The following is a 12,240-nucleotide window of genomic DNA, read 5'->3' as shown; positions in this document are numbered from 1 at the left end:
TTGCATATTTAGGTACCTGCTGAATAACATCAAAAAGGGGAACAGTTACCTCAACCTTTTTGAATATTTCTACTATTTTAGGATCAGGTTCCAGCTGCTTCCTGGGCTTCCTTGCAAGTTGTGAAAATGGAATGGGAGTTGTGTTTTCTGTGGTGCTTGCGCCTTTTTGTGCTTCTTCCTGTGGTGGAGCTATCTCTTCTTCAGCCATGTCCTGTATATCCTCTTCCTCTTCAACATCTTCGATTTCCACCACCTCTTCAGCTGAGGCGTATTCTGGTGAGCTTGGTTCCTCCTGATTCCTCTCCTGCAGTGTGGTTCCGGACCTCAGGGTGATGGCGTTAATGCCTCCCTTCGGATTGGGTAATGGTTGAGAGGGGATTCCAGTGGTGCTTGAGGGTTGGTTACTGGAATTTTGTGCTGAACCAAGTTGTGACATAAAAGCTTGCAGAGTAGAGGTGAAACCATTCAGACTGGCGTTGATATTGTTCACGATGGTATTTTCCATGGCCAGTTGTCTTTTCTCAAAAGCTTGTAATAAATCTTCATTAGAAGATACAGAAGAATGAGTAAATTGAGAGGTTTGCTGCTGATTGTTCGGTGGTCCTTGGTTTTGCCTCAGGTGAGGTGCTCGGTAAGGTTGATTTTGCTGCCTGTTGTTGTTATTATTCCACCTCTGATTTTTCTGATTATCTCTGCCTTCTCTATTATTGTTGTCCCTCCAATTCTGGTTTGAATTGTCCTGCCATCCATGGTTATTATTTCTACTTTGATTGTACCCTTGGTTGGGGCGGTCATAGAAGTTGTGAGTGGATGCCACCATGTTGTCTTCTTGTTGGAGCTGCGGACATTCATCAGTGTAATGACTGTAATCAGCATAAATTTCGCAAACTCTTTGTGGGACTAGTTGCTGGTTTTGCTGCGGTTGAGTTTGCTGAGCTTGTTGATTCAATTGCATCTGATTCAGCAGGTTGGTCATCTCACAGATGCTTCGATTTAGAGCAGCAGTCTCTATGCTAGAAGATACTTCTGCAACGGCCCTTGAACGACCTTGCTTCTGTCTGTGGTTCCGAGTAGATTCAGCTAAATCACTGATCAATTGCCAAGCTTCATCAGTGGTCTTGTACTTCTTCATAGACCCATTGCTGCCACTTTCCAATGTGGTCTTATCCTGGGGCCTCATTCCTTGTGTGACATAGCTGAGTAGCACGATCTTGTCAATCATGTGGTGGGGGCATGCTTCCAGAAGATTATTGAAGCGCTCCCAGTATTCAAAGAGAGTCTCATTGTCATCCTGAATAATTGTAGAGATATCCTTCCTTAGTTTATTAGTAACTTCAGATGGAAAGAATTTCTCCAGAAACTCCTTTTTGAGTGTATCCCAGTTGGATATATTTGCTAGAGGTTGAGTGTAGTACCACTCTCTTGCTTTTCCCTCAAGAGAGAACGGAAAAGCTTTCAGCAGAATTGAAGTTTCATCAGTGCCATCACACCTGATAGTAGAACAGACTGCCTGGAAATCTCTCAAGTGCTTGATAGGCTCTTGAGCAGGTAGGCCATGAAACTTGGGCATCAAATTTAGCAGTGCGGTCTTTATTTCAAAATCCATAGCTACCGCTGGATGATGCGCTTGAAACGGTCGCATTGTAAAATCAGGAGCTCCTTCCTCCTGAATAGTAACTCTTCTAGCTGCCATGTTTTCTGCACGTAAAACAACCGAATCAGTAGAACGGGGGCTGGTTTCTTCCTCAAATTCACTTTCAGATCCGCCCTCAGAGCGGGCTAACCTACGCTGTTCTCGCCTTATTCGTGAAATTGTCCTTTCAATTTCAGGATCGAATATTAGCAAGCGCGGATCAGGAAGTGAACGTGTCATTTGACGGAAGAAACATGCAGCTCATAGTAGCAAAATTAAATAAAATGCAAATAAATAAATTCTAATTAATAAAATTAGCACTCTATTGCAACTCCCCGGCAACAGCGCCAAAAATTGATGGGAAGCAGAAGCTGGTGAATTAAAAATTTATTAAAATGGTTACGTTGCAAGTATAGTTCTTAACTCACCGAAAATCTGCCTATCAATTTAGAAATATGTCACAGAGAGTTTAAATTAAAATTACTGGGAGTTTTAAGTCCCAGGTCGTCTCCCAACGAGTTGCAGAAAAGTGTGCTGTTTTATTAATCAGATGTTCCAAGAAGTTGAGCTAGGTAAATTGGGAATTAAATTGAAGAATTTTAAATAATATAAATAAAAGCCTTGACTGGGAATTGATTGGTTAGAATCTCTATCATTGATGGTGTGATTGTAAGATTAATTTGTAATTAATGGTTGTTCTATTTGGTTATCCTTTACTAGGTAAGGGAAACTCAAACAAGTGGGAATGCCAGATCTGTTCACAAGTTGCAACCCACTTAGTTCAAAGGGATTGGCGTCGGTGACAGGATAGCAATCCAACAATTAACCCAATTACAAATTTTCTTTCAATCCTTTCAACTCAAGAGTTCCTTTTAATCAACTCCCCATCAAGTAAGGAAACTACTCATGCATTGTAAATAAAGAATCCATAGCATATGAAAGGGAATTAAAAGAAGACATGATTATTGGAATAGAAATTGAATTAAAAAGAAATAATCCTTGCATTAATTAATCATAAAAGTATCTAAAGGACAAAATTAAACATAACAAAGAACATGGAAGATTAAATCCAAGTTAAGAGAACAAACTAGAATGATGAAGTCTTGATGAGGAAATAACTCTTCTCAATGTTCCAATGCTAAGATCAATTGAAAATTAAAATCCTAAAAACTAGAGAGAAAAACCTAAGAGAGTGAAAAACTAGATCTAAAACTAAACTCAATGAATGTGTCCATTGTTTTTGCATATTCTCTGACTCTAGTCTGCTGTTCCGAGCCGAAAACTGGGCCGAAATAAGGTCCAAAATCGCCCCCATCGAATTCTGCAGATTATGCAGATCGCACATGTCACGCGATCGCGTCGTCCACGCTACCGCGTCACTTGCGTTTTTTCCTCTCCACGTGTTCGCGTCGTCCACGCTACCGCGTCGCCTGTGCTTTCCAATCCGCGTGGCCGCGCAAGCCATGAGGCCGCGTCGCTGCAATTTGCGCTCCTTCGCGCGGTCGCGTGAGCCATGCGATCGCGTCACTTCTCGCTGGTTATCTCCTCAATTTCTTGTGTTCCTTCCATTTTTGCTAGCTTCCTCTCCAATCTCCATCTCATTCATGCCCTATGGGGACTGAAACACTTGACACACAGATCACGGCATCGAATGGAATAAAGGAGAATTAAAAGTAAATAATTAAAGTCTCTAGGAAGCAATTTTCAAACATGTACTGAATTTAGGAAGGAAATCTAAATGCATGCTAAATTGATGAATAAGTGGGCAAGGATCATGATAAAACCACACAATTAAACACAATATAAACCATAAAATAGTGGTTTATCAGGCACTATAACTCGCGGGGCGCAAGATAAAGAAAGAGTGAGTAGGGCACTATATCCCTAGTCGTGGCAGAAAGGCAACATGCCGGGGATGTGTCGGGTTGGCATTTTGAACCGACAAGTGATATCACGAGCCAATAGGATAGACATTCATCATATGCATCTATGTGACATTGTTTGGGTGTGCATATTGTAATTGGTTTCCCTATGTGAATAATTATGTTTAACTGCTAATTACTATACTTAATGTAACTGCTTTGTTTGTGTTTGAACCTCTTTACTTGTGTTTGTAACTGAAATTGGTTAGATTGTGGTGAATTGGATGTTGAATAAGTTGTTTAGGCATGAGGCCGTGATTGATTGATTCTATGATGGGCTGGAGGCCGTGATTGGTTTGAGTTCCTGGTTTAGTAAAGTATGAAAAATCAAACTGGTTCAGTATAGACTTAATGAACCTATACTTGGAACAGCTTGGTCATTTATACTATCTAGAAAAACTTTTACTATTTGATACAAAAGGTTTTGGATTTTGAAGAATAAACGGGTTTTTCTTTTAAAAAGGATTTCAGCTTTTTTTTAATGTAAACCTTTGGTTTTTGAAACGGTGCATAAGGCGAAAAACGATCACTCTACCTTGAAAATAGTTTTATTTTACGTATCTTATTATAACAATTCTGTAACCTTATAGTGAGAACCAGCGAGGACGATGTTCTCACTCCCCTATAGGTGTTTTCTTTCCAGGATATGGACGAAGAAGTCACGAAGAGTTTATCTTGTTTCTGTTTATATGATGTATTGTATTGTTTTAGATATTATGTTTTTCCTCGCCTTTATCTTTACACATTTTGTAAGAGGGATAAGATTTGTATTATGTAATGCTTGTAAGTCAATATTTTATATATATATATATATAGTTTGGATATTACGACGACTCTAAATATATTTAATATAGGATAGGAGCATGGCTAAAACTTAAAACCGTATAACCCTTTAAAAGAATTTTAGTTGAAAACATAAATACATACTCAAACCATATACAGCACTTAATAAGAATATGTATAAATATATATTAAATATTCTTCATATTCTTATTAAGTGTTGTATATGGTTTGAGTATGTATTTATGTTTTCAACTAAAATTCTTTTGAAGGGTTATATGGTTTTAAGTTTTAGCCAGGCTCCTATGCTATCTTAAATATATTTAGAGTCGTCGTAATATCCAAACTATTAGAGTGGCTCAGTCGAAAGCGTGACATTCTGATAGTGAGGGTGTTACAATAACCAAGGGCCATCTTTGACCTTTGTATATTAAAGCTACGATCAAAGGATTGGTAATTAATCACATCTTGGTCAATAGAGGAGCGGCAATTAATTTGTCACCTGAGAGCATGCTACCTTTGTTCCAAAAAACAATTGACGATTTGATTTAAACAAACTTGATTGTCATTGTTTTTAATGGTAAGTCGACAACAGCTCTGGGAATGATCCCACTCAGGGTTAAAATAGGAAGTGTCAAACGCCCCGCGGTATTTATAGTGGTGCCTACCAAGACAACTTTCAACATGTTTTTGGGGAGAGACTGGATCCATGGAGTATTGGCAATTCCCTCGACTTTGCATCAAAAAATGGTACTCTGGGACAAGGATGGAAGAATTGAGGAAGTCGAAGTTGACGATAGCCCCTGATATGTCGAACAAATGAATGTCAGCTTTAAAGAATATCATACGAGTGTTTGGCTGCTGGATATTGATATGAGCACCTTTGACCCCACCCTCATCAAAGGCTGCTATGTAGGAGCCCATAGCATGAAGCTGGTCTCTAAGGCCAAGGAGAACTTGGCTACAGAGTCCACTTAATGGATATATCGAGCCACTGGACTCGACTCTCAGCCTACATGGCTGAGAAGAAGGAGTGCACAGGAAAACATGCACTAGATTGTATATATGATTTTGACCCCTTAGGGTTTGAAAAGTCTTATTTATTTTCAAAAAGTTTGCACAATGAAGGGATTGAAGTACAAGATTCTCTCGAGGAAGTCAAGATTGGCAAAAAAGGTCGAGTTACTTATGTAAGTAAGAACTTGGATCCTATTTTTAGAGAAGAGTTAAGCAAGGTGTTGAATAAATCCCAAGATTGTTTCGCTTGGCAATATGAGGAGATGCCTGGATTGGATAGATCTTTGGTCGAGTATAAGCTTCCCCTTATTAAGAACGCTTGACCTATTAAACAAGTGCCTAGACGTTTTGCACCTGAAATCATGGTTAAATTAAAAAGAAGGTCGAACGTTTGTTGAGAGCTGGGTTCATCCAAACAACCCGATATGTCGAATGGATTGCTAATATTTTTCTTGTCATTAAGAAAAATGAAAATCTAAGAGTGTGTATTGATTTCAGGAATTTGAATAAAGCTACACCAAAAGATGAGTATCACATGCCAATCGTAGAGATACTGATCGACTCTACAGCAGGAAGCGAACTTCTGAGCTTCATGGATGGGTATTCAGGATATAATCAAATATTCATATCCCATGAAGATGTGTCGAAGAAGTCTTTTCGATGCCTTGGAGCCATTGGTATTTATGAATGGCTAGTCATGCCATTTGGACTAAAGAATGCCGATGCTACTTATTAGAGAGCTATGAATTCAATTTTCCATGATTTTATTGGTAAGTTTATGAAAATTAACATTGACAACGTTGTAGTTAAGTCAAAGTCAAGACAATCTCATTTAGGTAATCTGGAAATGAATTTTAAACAAATAAGGTATCATCGACTCAAGATGAATCCATTGAAATGTGCTTTTTGGCGTATTTGCAGGGAACTTCTTGGATTTTGTTGTGTAGAAAAAAGGAGTAGCTATTGACACTAATAAATGCCAAGCTATTTTCGATTCATCACCTCCCAAGAATAACAAAGAACTTCAATCTTTCTCAGGTAAAGTAAACTTTCTTTGACATTTCATTTCAAAGTTGTCTAAAAAAACAAAATATTTACCTCTTTATTGAAATTAAAACAGGGAGAGGAGTTTAGATGGGAGAAGGGGCACCGAGAAGCTTTCGATCAAATAAAGCAATATTTGACTTCACCACCAATCTTGGCACCTGTCAAGCAAGGTCAACCACTAAAATTATATATTGCTGCATCAGATACAACTTTAGGGAGCATATTTGTCCAAGAAGATGAAGATGGAAATGAGAGAGTAGCTTACTATCTGAGTCGAGTGTTGACTGATGTAGAAACTAGATATAGTGTAGTCAAAAAACTTTGCTTAGCCCTTTATTTCTCTTGTACTAAACTTAAAAGTTACTTAATTAGAAGGAATGTTTATGTTGTGTCAAAATTCGATATTATAAATTCATGCTTTCTTATCCAATTTTAAGAGGACAAATTGACAAGTGGATGTTAGGATTAATTGAGTATTCTTTGTTTTATGTCCCTGGTAAGGCTGTCAAAGGACAAGTGATTGCTGAATTTTTAGCAGATCACCCTTGCGTCGATATTAATGATCGACCCATAGTTGAATATTTAGAGCTCACTGATAAACCCATATTTTATGATATATTTTGTGCTCAATTTAAGTGATTTATTCAATCCTTCACCCACTTATTCATGTGAAATTGCATGGTTTTACTTTTCCTTTCTTATTATGTGATATATATGAAAAACATGTTTCCTATGCGTTAAAAATATTTATTTTAATTACCTTTTATTACCATTCGATACCGTGATTTGTGTGTTAAGTATTTTTAGATCTCCTAAGGCAGGAATGATTTAAAGGATGGAAAGGAAAATACAAAAATGGAAGGAAAGCACAAAATGGAGTTTTTGAAGAAACTGGCAGCGACGCGAACGCATGGACGACGCGGCCGCATGCCTAGCGCAAAAAGGCAGTGACGCGAATGCGTGACTGACGCGGACGCGTGCCTTGAGCAGAACGCAAATGACGCGTACGCGTGACCAAAGCGAACACGTGACAAGGAAAACTCCCAGATGACACGACTGCATGACCCACGCGGACGCGTGACAGACGCCACGTGCAACAACTGCAGAAAATACTCCCAGCGATTTCTGAAACCCTTTTTGGCCCAGATCCAAGTCCAGAAAGCACATATTGGAGGTTATAAAGTGGGGGAATGCATCCATTCATGGACATGTCTTCGATTATTCACTTTTCATAATTTAGATGTAGTTTTTAGAGGGAGAGGTTCTCTCCTCTCTCTTAGGTTTTAGGATTAGGATTCCTCTTAAAGGAATTAGGATTTCTTATTATTTCAACTTCCTCTCAGGTTCAATATTTCTTTTACTTTATATTTCTCTTTTACTTTCAGATACTTTAATGCTCTCATTTAATTACTTATGTTGCCAAATTGTCTTATGAACTCTTTATGTTTGGATTAATTTCCTTTTATTAAATACAATTGAGGTATTTCAGATTTATGATTCTTATTTAGTTTTTTTTATATTCTTGGCTTTAATTGATTAACTGGAGACTCTTGAGTTATCAAACTTATCGTGATTGTTAATTAATTTCTCTAATTGAATTGAATTCCGCTTACTCTAGTCTTTCCTTAGGAGTTGGCTAGGACTTGGGGATCTAACTAATTAGTTCACTTGACTTTCCCTTGCTTTCGTAAAGGTTAACTAAGTGGGATTAAACTCAATTCTCATAAGGATAACTAGGATAGGACTTCTGAATTTTCATACCTTGCCAAGAGTTTATTTTATAATCATTTATTTATTTTTCTTGTCATTTAAATTACTTGTTCCTTACTTTCAAAACCCCCAATTTACAAAACTCATAACTAATAATAAGAACACCTCCCTGCAGTTCCTTGAGAAGACGACCCGAGGTTTAAATACTTCGGTTATCAATTTTAAAGGGGTTTGTTACTTGTGACAACCAAAACTTTTGTAAGAAAGGTTGATTGTTTGGTTTAGAAACTATACTTGCAACGAGAATTTATTATAACTTCTAAACCATCAATCTTCAGTTCTTCACTCACACCTTGGAAGTTATTTTTTGAAGGGTCGAAACATCAAAATGGGGTAGGAGTAAGAATGATTATCATCACTTCTGACAAGATTTCGTCAAGATTCATGTTTTGATTGGAACAAGGTTTATCAAATAACGAAGCAGAGTATGAGGCTTTAATTATTGGCTTAGAACTCTTAATTGAAAGAGGAGCTCGAATAGTCAAACTCTTGGGAGATTCACAATTAGTAGTACAACAATTGGCTGGGAAATATCGAGTCATTAGTAAAAATTTAGCCAAATATTTTGTAGTGGTTGTTCGACTCTTAGTTGAGTTTGACCCAGTTTCAATCAAGCACATATTTAGGGAGTCGAATTAGGAAGCTAATAAACTTGCTCAAATGGCTTCTAGTTATAAGATATCTCCCAAATTAATGAAAGAATTTAGCGAAATTGAGACTAGTCTGACTCCTTTAGAATTAAGAGGAGTTTGTCGTGTGAATAATGTCGATCCAAATGATTGGAGATACAAGATCTTCAATTTTCTTACAAATTCTAATCAAAGAACAGATAAAAAAACTAAATATTTGGTTTTGAGCTTTGTGTTAGTTGGTGGGAATTTGTTCAAAAAGAGTATCGATGGATCTTTACTCCAATGTGTAAGTGAGCAAGATGCTTATTCTGCAATGGTAGAGGTGTATGAAGGTATTTGCGGAGCCCATCAATCGAGACAAACGATGCATTAGATATTGTGTCGACAAGGATTGTATTGGCCTTCAATGATGAAGGATTGCATTGAGTTTGTTCGACTTTGTGATCAATGCCAGAGGCATGCACCAATCTAGAGAGTCCTTGCCTCAGATTTACATGCTATAGTTAAACATTGGCTATTTATAGGATGGGCTCTCAACTTAATAGGAATGATTCATCCCTCTTTGACTAAGGGGCACAAATTAATTTTGGTTGCGGTGGATTATTTTACTAAATGGGTGGAAGCTGTGCCCATGAAAGAAGTTACGGAAGCCAAAATAATTGACTTCATTGAGGAGTCGTTTATTCATAGATTCGGAATTCCCCAAACTTTGACCATGGATCAAGAAACCATGTTCACTAGCCAACAAATAAAAGGGTTTGCCGAATCGAGAAGAATTAAAATTATACATTTGACTCCTTATTATACACAAGCTAATGGCCAAGTAGAGCCCATTAACGAATTTCTAATAAGTTTGTTAAAGAAACATATAGGGAGGCAATCTTAAAATTGGCATAATATTTTAAGTCAAGTGTTATGGGCATATAGGTAGTGTTCTCCGAAAGAAGCTACAGGTTCGACACCTTATGAGCTGGTATATATAGTCATAAAGCAGTTTTACCACTTGAAATAAATTTACAAATAGTTAGAGTAGAAAAACAAAATGACTTACCTGTTGAACAATATTGGTCGAGTATGATGGATGAATTAGATGCATTAGATCAATCTAGATTTCAGCTTTAGAGTGAATGATTTGACAGAAAGAATCTATAACCAAGTCATACAACAAGAAAGTAAAGAGTAAAGGTTTGCAGTTGATGACTTAGTATTGAAATTAGTCCTTCCCACTAAGCAAGTTAAGGGAAAGTGGTCACTTTTATGGGAAAGACCTTTTAGAGTCGAAAAAAAATTTGATGGCAATGCGTATGAGTTAAAAGATATAACAACTACTCAACAAATAGGACATATAAATGGTAAATATCTCAAGTTATATCATTGTCATTAATTGTTGTCATTAATCAAAAGATGTCAAAAATTCATACAAAATGAGCGAAAAGTTCATATGGAGCTTCGATAGAATACAATGAATTAAAACAGGGTCCTAAATCTAAGCTTCAAGTCTTCTTGTTTTTGACCCAGAATAGTAGAGGCTTCAAAATTTTCCTCTTTGATCTTAGCGGCTTGATTAACGGCTTCGACAAGTGCAGGGTGGCCTGAGGTCCTGAAGATGTGTGCTTGGTTGATCTTTTGAAGTCGAAGAGTAAGTGTTGCATTAGTGGCTTCAATTTTTGCTTTACTTGACTTCAGTTCAGCCAACTTCTTTTCAAGCGCCTCGACCCTAGATGCTATAGTCTTCTCTTTAGTTTAACCCTCTGTTAATACCTCTTTAATTTGATGTTTCACATTTCTTCAATTATGCGTCATGGGTAGCCAAAGCCTCAATTGCCTTGCTCAAGTTGCTTTCAGTAGATTCGAGCTTCAAGATATAATTATAAATATCTTCAATAAATGTCTCTAAGGTTGCATGGACTTTGACTGGATCTTTTGCAGAAAGTCTAGAGCTTCTAACAGTCAATTCTTTAGGTCGGCATTGTTGTTAATTTCTTCTAAGGGTTGATTTAGACATTCGAGAACAATGTTAACCCTTTCGACAATCAAAGGGTCAGGACCTGGTGGCAATTGGGGCTCAGGAAAAGTGACTTCTTCTTTATTGGTCGACGCAATGGGCTCTAATTCTTGAATGGAAGGAGTAATCTCTGGCCGCATACTTGAATAAAAAACTCTTGTCCCTTTTGAGGAGTACACTTGGCGAGCTTCTGTCACAATATTGTCGAGATCAAAGTCTAAATCATCGAAGTTCAGATCTCTAGCCTCAAGAACGGGGATGTCAAAAGGAGGTTTGTCTTGTTCGACAATAGCTGGATCTGTTTTGAGTGAGATTGTTGAAGCAGCTACAACAGTTGTCAAAACAGGACTAGATTCTTAATGCGTTTCCACATCAGTTGGTAGGGGCATGTAGCTTGACTACAAGAGAGAATAAGAAGTGTGAATCTGAACAAAAAAAAATAAAATAAGGAAATGGTGAAAAAATTTACAATTGGATAATCAGTTGAGGCCTGAGAAGTAGCAGTCGACGGACTGGATTGTACTGGACTCAAAATAGGAATGGGTGGTATTGTCACCAGTCGAAGTACCACGAGTGGAGGAGGTTGACTCACCTCAGTCTCGATACCAGACGGATCAACTCCTAGTCCATAGTGACTTCCTGTTTCAACCCGAGATTTGGAGCTTTGTTTGGACTATTTAGATTGAATAAGAAAGATTAAACAGATTCCCCAAAACAAACGTCGACTATAAAGCTTAGAGGTATTACAGGGATACCTTAGAAGAAATGGTGGGATTTGTTTTTTTGTGCTTTCTTGGGGTTAGCCCCAACAAGGATGTCGATAGCACCACACTTCTTTAAGGAAAGAATGGCCTCACCCGACCGTCCTCTTGCTCAACCTTGCTTGGATTAGGTCTTTTTTGGAACTATGTCTTCCTCTGACTCCCAATTCTCCTCGTCTAGTTTAAAGTCGGGAGTAGTACCTGTTATTTCTGTAGCTCGAGCAGCTGAAAAACAGAAAGCATATAAGATAAGTAAGGACTTAAAAGATAAAGTTTTAAGAAAACATGATACCTGGAGGATATCTAGCGATCCTCGTTCGACCATGAATCTTATTCCTGAATCCCTGGTAATAGATAGCACTAGTCGTGTTTATGCCTAAGGTTTGGGGATCTTTCTTTCGGAGTCGGTGATCTACTCCTAAGGCTTCTTTAGGAGGGTCAGATAGTCGATCGGCAAGACCAAAAGGGGCATTGGGAAAAGAAGAAAATTTGAATTTTCGCATAAAATGACTTTTCTGGGCATAAGGGTCTCGAGCCAAAGCTTTGAAGTAATGGTCGAGACATCTATGAAAATGGGCTTCCTTTTTTTTTTTACCATACCTCTAAGGCTTCGATGAACACATACCTTACGTTCCTGAAATACCATTTTACCTTATAGTATTTTTCAAATGCA

General features: G+C 37.7%; 1 non-coding gene across 1 annotated transcript; it reads left to right on the top strand.

The window, feature by feature from the left end:
* Window positions 1-1,216: 1,216 nt before the first annotated feature.
* Window positions 1,217-1,324, top strand: LOC148546182 (small nucleolar RNA R71). Its single transcript, XR_015900497.1, has one exon. It is a non-coding gene; the product is annotated as a small nucleolar RNA R71 (small nucleolar RNA).
* Window positions 1,325-12,240: the final 10,916 nt, after the last annotated feature.

This window comes from Arachis ipaensis, chromosome B9 (assembly GCF_059453495.1).
Source record: "Arachis ipaensis isolate K30076 ecotype BB chromosome B9, ASM5945349v1, whole genome shotgun sequence".
NCBI classification, from domain to species: Eukaryota; Viridiplantae; Streptophyta; class Magnoliopsida; order Fabales; family Fabaceae; genus Arachis; species Arachis ipaensis.
This window is presented reverse-complemented; position numbering and strand designations above follow the sequence as displayed.